The 8,692-nt window shown below is 48.0% G+C and overlaps 1 protein-coding gene and 1 pseudogene across 2 annotated transcripts in view; one reads left to right on the top strand and one right to left on the bottom strand.

Moving 5' to 3' along the window:
• Positions 1–2,302: 2,302 nt before the first annotated feature.
• Positions 2,303–8,692, bottom strand: part of LOC308567469 (uncharacterized protein) — a 54,340-nt gene continuing 47,950 nt past the window's right edge. The window contains exon 3 of the transcript XR_014000303.1: positions 2,303–5,258. The gene's annotated coding sequence lies outside the window, so the exon portion shown is untranslated. The remainder of the gene's footprint in view (positions 5,259–8,692) is intronic.
• On the top strand, positions 2,742–7,151 carry LOC308567494 (alpha-1,4-N-acetylglucosaminyltransferase pseudogene; annotated as a pseudogene). Its single transcript has 2 exons — positions 2,742–2,924; positions 6,516–7,151. The product of its transcript is annotated as an alpha-1,4-N-acetylglucosaminyltransferase pseudogene (transcript).

Raw genomic sequence — 8,692 nt, 5'->3', positions numbered from 1 at the left:
GCCTAGTGATATCACCTTTGATCACTCTGTTAATGTGGTGTCAGCCTGCTATCTCTTTGTTACAATAAGAATCTTTTGGAAAGATACTTTGAGACCATGTAAGTAGTCTCAAAGAATAGATAGCTTGAGACTATGTCAGTGTTATTGGTGGGGTGCTCTGTGTCCCTACTTCATAGTGGAAGTGGGCTTCCTGAGGTGCCAAGAGAAAAAGAATTTCCTGAGGCCCCATGGGAGGAGGAGTGATCGTGGAAAGCTTCCCATCTGTGGAATTAAACCACCGAGTTTTAAGGTCCCATCTCCCCCTCTCTAGCCATGGAAGAAGTCCCATTGTCTCTTCAGCAGGGCTAAGATCAAAGCCATTGCCCAGTTTCTGCTCCGTATTTGCACAGTTCACTCCCTCATCTGGCTAGGTTAGCTTGTGTTCCCAGCTGCAGTCCATTCCGTGTGGCCTTTGCACGGCTGGGGCTACTAAGAAATGACTACTGTCTGGCTTTTGGATTTACCATGCTATAGTTTTTTTAGAGTGTACTCCTCCTTCTTCTATAAGAACAAAAGTTTGTTATAAAAGAGTATGCAGTGTTACAGCGGGAGCAGCCTCACACAACTTTACCAAGTCTCGTGATTGCCTCACTTTTCCTTGTGCTTGATTTAATCTCATGTTCTTTTGTATAGTAACCTGCTGTACAGGTTTGTAGCCTGTGAGCAACAGACTATGCCATATAGCCTGGTGGGCAAACAGTAGGCTATGCCATCCAGGCTTGTGAAAGAACACCAAGTAGCCAGCTGGTGTCCTCAAGAACTAGCATCATATCAAGGGCTCAGTGTTGAGCTCTGTTGCTGACAAGTTGGACATTCAGAGGCAGAGGAGCTAGAGCAGTCTTGGGAAGTGAGCGTCTATGCTGTTGGGCCTGTCTCCTGCTCATGTAACTTTAAGTAAGTTAGCCCTCAATTAATATTTGTTACACGGAGGAAAAAAGATCCAGAAACGACAACTCATGTAGATTAAAAATTAAATGGAAAAAGTTAATCTTAGCAATGTTGTAAAAACCATGGATTCTGGCCCGGCCGGGCATGGCTCAACGGTTGAGCGTCGACCTAGGATCCAGGCGATCGGGGTTCAGTTCCCGGTCAGGGCACATGCCCGGGTTGTGGGCACGATCAGTGACTCTCTCATCGTTGATGTTTCTATGTCTTTCTCTCCCTCTCCTTTCCTTTCTCTGAAATCGATAAAGAAATATTAAAAAGAAGAAGAAAAAAGCATGGATTCTGATATATTTAAAAAGTCCAATTCAAAAGGAAAGTAAAATATCATACAATAATTGAAAATACTAGATTTCCATCTTTTTTTAACCCTCTTGATCAATTTCAGGATCATGAAAACTCTTCCTTGTAAAGTTGAATGAAATTGGCCATAAATCACTATGGGTACAATGTCTTTTCAGAGACATATGTTTCCAGAGTCGTCTGATTGCCATTGTTCTGCATACACCTGCTTCATTTTGAATTAATTTTCGAGTCTGTTTCTAGAATATTGTTGACCTAGTTTTTAGAGATGAGCAAACATGGAGTCACTATCCTCTGTGTTATCCTGATTAGGTTACTTCTCTCCAAGTACCCTACGATTTCACTCATATGTGCAATCTAAGGAACAAAATCACTAACAATGAAAAGAGTGACTGACTCTAGATAGAGGGCAGGCTGAGAGCTGTGGAGGTTTGGGGAGGCTGGGTTGAGGGTGGAGGGATTGAGAATAAAGAAAAAGAAAAACTCGTGGACACAGAAAACAGGGTGGTGACGGAGGCGGGAGGGGAGAGGGAGGTGGAGAAGGTCATAGGGCAATGAACGGTGATGGACCAGACTTGACTGCAGGTGGTGAGCATACAATACTGTGTACAGATAATGTGGTATAAAATTGAGACCCTGGAACTTATACAATTTTGTTAACCAGTATTACCCCAATAAATTCAATAAAAATAAAAACAAGCAGAGAAGGATGAACTGTCCTCTGTGTGGTCCCGATTAGGTTACTTCTCTTGACTGGGTTTTGTCAGAGGTGTTCTGTTTGTTGGCTGTGTCCCTCTGGGCCGCTCAGTGGGCGCCTGGTGCCCCCTCCTGGAGGCTCTGCCCGCTCGGCGCTCTCCTGAGTCCTGTCCAGTTGCGCCAACGACCCTCTGCCGGGAGGGTGAAGAGTCCCTGGCCCCTTAAACACACACACACACACAGCTACCCTGGTAATTTCAGAAACTCTTGAGGGGGATAATTTTTAAATACTCAGTGAGTTTTTACGTTTATTTTTAAAGTACCTTTATTTTTTGTTTCTTTAAACATCTTTTTTGGTGAATTTCTAATTGACTTTCACGCATTTATCTTCACCGTGAGAGCTTCCTCCTGGGGTATTACCAATCGCACCTGCTCACTTCCATAGTTTGGTTTAATTTTATCAAACTAAAGCTCTATTTCTGAGGACTTCTATTTTGACTCCGGTGGTTGTGACTTTTCTTATCCGTCCACTGCTGAGACTTGGAGACCCGCGTCCCCCTGAAAGCTCTTTGGGATCCTGGGGGAGGGAACGTCTCTCGCGAGATTTGAGACCGGAAGTGAGTTAGACTGCAGGCCTCTCAAGAGGAGGCGGCTCCGTTTACGTTGGCGGGAGCTGAGCCCTCAGCCCAGCCTCTGCTCCCCGAGCTGGGATCCTCTGCTCGAGGGGTTGCGGGCAGCGCTCCCCGCCTCGGGCCCTCAGGATGCGGGAGCTGTGGCCGGCTGCTGCCACAGGGAGCTGGACAAGATCTAGGAGACGCTGGCGCTGGCGGAGCAGCGGGTCGGGGCCCACAGACCTTGTGCTGAGCTGCGGCGACCTGCGCCTCATGGCCGTGCCCCCCAAGGACCGCCACATGCAGACCTTCCACAGCAGGTGGCTCTTTTGTGTGCGAGCATCCCATAATGCAGTTTTAGAGTATTTCCATTACCCGAACAGATCTTTTGTGCCTGTTTGCCGACAGGGCATTGGTGCACTGCTGACGATCTGCTTGGTCACCAGCCCAGAACTGGCACGATGGGCACGTGGGTGGAATGGCTGTGGTGGCAAGAGAGAGGCCACATGGCCCAACAGCATAGACGCCCACTTCCCAAGGCTGCTCTAGCTCCTCTGCCCCCGAATGTCCCCTTTGGCAGGAACAGAGCTCAACACTGAGCCCTTGATATGGTGCTAGTTCTTGAGGACAGCAGCTGCTACTTGCCGCTCAGTTGGTTGACTAGTGACGCCCCTGCCACTGCTGCAGCCCCACAGGAACGAATATTCTGGGTACGCATCTGCCTCTCCCCTCTGCCAAGCCTCAGACGATGCTCGACCCCCAGACGTGGAATTTCATACAGCCCAACATTTGACTGCCAGGGGGACTCCCTTAGACGAGCAGCAGAGTGTAACATATTCGGACAAGGGGATTCTATGCTGGCATCAATTCACTGATGATCAGTGAGAAAGAAAATGGTTTTCAGGACTTACTGTTGATACTGTCACTCGGCAATGTCCTTCTGTTATTCTCACATGGTTCCCAGGCGCTAGGCTGTGGATTATCCCTCACTCCGCAGTGAACTGCCCCTGCTCATTCATGTGAACCCAGGTCTCCACTGTTTGTTCCAGCTTCAGAACAGTGGGGAAAAGAATTGGCTTTTTTTTTTCTTTTTTTTTTTTTCAGATTCTTTTTAGAATTTTAAAAACATTTATTGATTTTGGAGTTAGAGAAAAAGGAGAGAGAAGCATGGATTTTTTTTTGATTCAGTTATTTATGCATCGATTGGTTGATTCTTGTATGTGCCCTGACCCGGATCAAACCCACAGCCTTGGTGTATCGGGAGGACACTCTAGCCATCTGAGCTACCCCGCCAGGGCAGGAACTGGCGATGGTGATAAGCCATCATTCTGCGTATTGGTTTTGCCCTGTTAATAGCTGAATGCTTTAAAAAGTTTATCAGTCCCACTTACTTGACAAATATGTTAAAAACCGGAACTGTGGTTCCAAGGGCTCCAAAGTAAGTAGGACAAGTATTGTTGGCTTGAGTATTTCCTTCTTTCAATAAATCAAAGAAGCTACAGAATGAAGAGGTGCCCTTTTCACGTGTAATTCAGTTCAACAAACATTTAATGTTAAAAATTCCTTTAACTTTTCCTTCTTAATACAGTGAGTACTTTATATCAGGGGGTGTGTAGGCCCAAACATTGGAGTTTTCCCAGTTGAGTTTATCAGAGGTTATCCCTAGGGTTGGAGAGTTGGGGAAATCTCTGCTCTGGTTGGGGTTTTCCCCCCTGCATTGTCTTTTCTTCAGACTAGCTCCGAACATCCAAAGAACAATATTGTAAAATAAAAAGAAGAGTGGAATAATATTGAATGGGGAAAAGAGGAGTACAGTGGATTCAGAGGTCCTTCCCCATCCTGTTCATGTGCTTTGTTTACTTGTGGCTATATCCCTGCCCAGGTCCTTAGGTCTCATCAGGCAGTAGCAGCTGCCCAGGCCCCAAGGTCACTGCATTGACAAGTCTGGCTTAGATTATAAGGGAGGAAGCAGGAGCTCTCTCACAGGAGGCAGAAACTTTTAGGAAAGTAGACAACATCGGGATGCACAGGTGGCTTTCACCAGCATATTCAGACCCACCCATTGCTCGAAGACAAATAACTCTGCACTTCTCAACTCCTAGGCGTTGCTTGGCTGGTGGGAGAAAGCCTGCCATTGTTGTGAAGTCATTTGGCGGAATTTTGAACAGAGTTAAGGTCATGGGGGGTCAAAGAGCAGGGACATTCCTTTGGGCAGGTAATACATAGGAGCGGTGCACCAATGGCACCCATGGTAAAGGGACTAATACAACCTATGGCCCCAAGTTTCCAAAGCCCATCCTGGGAGCCTCTGGGGATCTGTGGAGTCAGCATAGGAGCTGCTGCTGTGGCACCTGCTCCCACACACACAGAAAGTCAGTGTGATACTGGCCAGATGAGGCAGAATGGGGAGCAGACAGAAGGGAAAGCAGTTCTGTTCACACCAGAGGGAAGGCTGAAGGGATGGATCTGGGAGCCTGGGGAGTTCCTGGCAGAGTGGCTCAGATGACAGGCGGCCTCTTCAGAAAGACTCAGGAAGGACATCAGGCTGTGATCCCAAAAAGGCCCTGGGTATCAGTGCCTGAGAGCTGGCCTCTGTACACATCTCAGCTCCAACACAGGGCTGAGGGTTTCTTCTTAAGGGTTCCAAGGGAAATATACTTCACTTATCTGAAAAAACAAAAACACACACACCAAGAACTTCATGTTTGTCATCAGGGAGTCAAATACCATCTACAGTAATTATGTTCTATTATCTCCTGTTTTCCTTGGTGAAAAGTGAGAGTAGCTTGTTGGGTTTACAGAGCCCCTCACCCTCACTTTGAGCATGAGGTCACCTATTTCCCACACTGTACAAAAGGGCTGAGGCTCTGAGCAGTTTTGGGACTTGCCCTGGTGCCCAGAGCCTGTGGCAAGCGGAGGCATGACTCCAAACTAGTGCTCTTTCCATCATTCCCTCTACTAGGTTCTTGGTCAGAAAGGTCCTACTTTTTGTGTTTGGGGCCTCACTGCATCACTAATGCTCACTTTCACCCCTGTGACAAAGGCCCCCAACTACTTCACTGATCTCTGCCTTGACCACTTGTTCAATGGTTTGGGCCATGGTGTAGATGGTTGGAAGGCACCGGCTACATGACCCACCAGAAATGCAGGCACTAGGCATGTATGACTGCACAAATGGAGCCCGCTAGTCATCCCTAAGCAGGGTGCAGGAGCTCTGCTCTCTCCTCCCTTCCCCTCTGCCCCCCGACCCCCGCTCTGGAAGGAAAAAACAACCCATCCACTTGATGTCAAGGACCTATGGTAAGATGCCAAGTGCCCTGAGCCCTGAATTGAGGGGTCCAGAGAACTAACTCAGGTCCAAGAGGAAAGACCCAAAGAGCTGTTCCTGGGGAACCTCGGGCACGTAGGAAACAAGAAGCCATCGATGAGTGGGACATCTTAATTCCTTTAATGTAGAATTAGTTATTGAACGAAGGCATACATGCATTTTAAGGTTCTTTTGCAAATTTCTCAAATAGCACAAATATTGATTTTTTCCTATATTTTCGACTCTATCTTTCTTTTGTCAGTTTTTAGTACTTCTAGGACTTTAAAAAATTTCTTTCTATCAAGTTTGCGATAGCGTCCAACTTCCTGAAAATGACTCATAGAGTTCACTGCGGAATCCCCTCTGGTTTCTACTTTATCTTTCCACTTCTTTCATTTAAAGAAGAAAATTTAAAGCCACTGAAGTCTTCCCATGGAAATTGATTGTTGTAAACTTTTTACTTAAAGGCAACACTTGGGTGAAGGAGGCAATGTTGGTAAATTGGCAAAATTGGTCCCTTGGCAAATAGGTATTTGGGAAGCAGGCTTGCTGCCCCTCCCCGGCAGCCTGGGCCAGGCCTCCTTCTGTGACTCCCCTCCCTCCCCCGCGCTGCTCAGGCTGATTTGCACCTGCTCCTGCAGATCAGCACCAGTGCAGAGAGAAGCTGGCTCCATGTCAGCTCAGAGGCGTCCCGCCTGGCCATCACCTGGAAATACGGGGGCGTCTACATGGACACCGATGTCATCTCCATCAGGCCCATCCCTGAGGAGAACTTTTGGGCGGCACAGGCTCCACAGCCCTCTAGTAACGGGGTGTTTGGATTCCTCCCCCGCCACTCCTTCCTATGGCAGTGCATGGAAAACTTTGTTGAACACTACAATTCACACATTTGGGGCCACCAGGGTCCCGTTTGATGACAAGGATGTTGAGAGTGTGGTGCAAAGTTGAACACTTCCAGGAGGTGAGCGACCTCAGGTGTTTGAACTTGTCCTTCTTCCACCCCCAAAGATTTTACCCCATCCCCTATCCAGAGTGGAGGCGCGACTATGAGGTGGGGAACAGGGAGCCAAGCTTCACACTCCTATGCCCTGCATCTGTGGAACTACCTGAACCAGGGAGGGAGGGGCGTGGTTAGAGGCCGCAACACGCTGGTGGAAAATCTCTGTCGTCAGCACTGTCCCAGGACTTACGGGGACATGATTCAAGGCCCAGAGGGGTTGGTGACTGGGGAGTCGGGTCCCGGGATCAAATAGAGCCAACGCTGGTTTGTTGCTGCTACATCCTGGCACTAAACACTTCCTGCAGTGCCTCGCTTTCCCCTGATCTCCACTGTCTGCAGGGGTGTGGGGGCTTCGTCACATGTCGGTAAGAGTAGCTTCCTCTGTCTGTAGTAGAGAAGCCCCAGACACCTTTGTCCTGTTCCTGTGTCTGCGACCATGGTGCCACAAATCTTGTGTGTGCTGTGGCAGAGGTGGCACAAGAGAGGGTGACAGCTTCCCAGGTTAAGTGATCTAGTCCCCTATCCACTCTTGGTATCCTCAGGCCCTGGGACAGAGCCTGACACACAGTAGGCGCTCAAGACCTCTAGGCTGTGTTGGATGTTGAGCTCTGGCCTAGTGAGGGAAGATGTGGGTGTGTCATGCATGGCAGGTCTTGGTCAGCTGAGGATGGGGTCTTTAGCTTTTAACCTTACTATGGAGGTCAACTGGGGTGCACGTCAAGTCCACTTTCTCTCAACAGTCGTGCATAAGAGGGTACCCTGCTTATACATGGGGAAATGAAAAGCTATGGAAATGGCGAGCACAAACAGGTACCCTCAGAGCTACTTTCTGCACTTCAGGGATACACTGGGACGAGAGCTACAAAACAAATGCTCCAAGACCCCCCAGGTTTCCCACTGGGCTTAACTCGGAGGACACCCGCTGACAGCCTAGGGATGCTTTAGGCAGAGTTGATTTTTCCCACTTCACAAGGAGGTGAAGTGGCTTCCCCAGGGTTTCACAGCTTGTGAATGCAGAATGTAAATGAACCTTTGACTCCAAAGCCTAGGCTCTTCCCTCCTCGCAGTGGGCAGGGGAACTCCTGCAAAGAAGAGCTTGCTGACCAGGAGAGGAGGGACAAGGCTCCCGTCGGAGCAGATGCTCACAGACATTCCTTCTTGGGCCTGGTGCCTGCCACAACCATCGTTTTTTCCAACATTTCAAAACGTAGCATAAACTCTACAGACCATAACATCTGCCATGTTTTCCATTTTGAAGTGTCCAGTTCAGGGGCTGTAAGTACAGTCACATTGCTGTGGAACCAACGCCACTGCCCACACTCAGAACGTTTTCATCTTCCTAACGTGAAACCCTGAACCCACCAAACACTGACTCCTCTCCCTTCCCTCCCCCTCTCTGCCCTGGGAACCACTATTGTATTTTTTGGAATATCTGTATGAATTTGTCTCTTCTAGGTATGATGTGCAAGTGGAATCATGTTCTATTTGTCCTTTTGTGCCTGGCGTATTTTCAAGGTTCATGTTGTAGCATTCTCAGAATTTCATTCCTTTTTAAGGCTAAATAATATTCCTTTGTATGCATGTATGTACCACATTTTTAAATCCATTCGTATGTCAATGGACACTTGGGTTGCTTCCCCCTGTTGGCTGTTGTAAAGCCTGATGTTGTGTACAAATATTTCAATTTCTGCTTTCAATTCTTTTGAGTATATACCCAGGAGTGGAACTGCTGGACCATATGGCAATTCTATGTGTAATTTCTCAAGGAATCGCCATTCTTTTTTTACAGCAGCT

This window comes from Miniopterus schreibersii (genome assembly GCF_964146895.1).
Source record: "Miniopterus schreibersii genome assembly, chromosome: 15".
NCBI classification, from domain to species: Eukaryota; Metazoa; Chordata; class Mammalia; order Chiroptera; family Miniopteridae; genus Miniopterus; species Miniopterus schreibersii.
The sequence above is the reverse complement of the archived record's forward strand: the minus strand, read 5'-3'. Positions and strand labels throughout refer to the sequence as shown.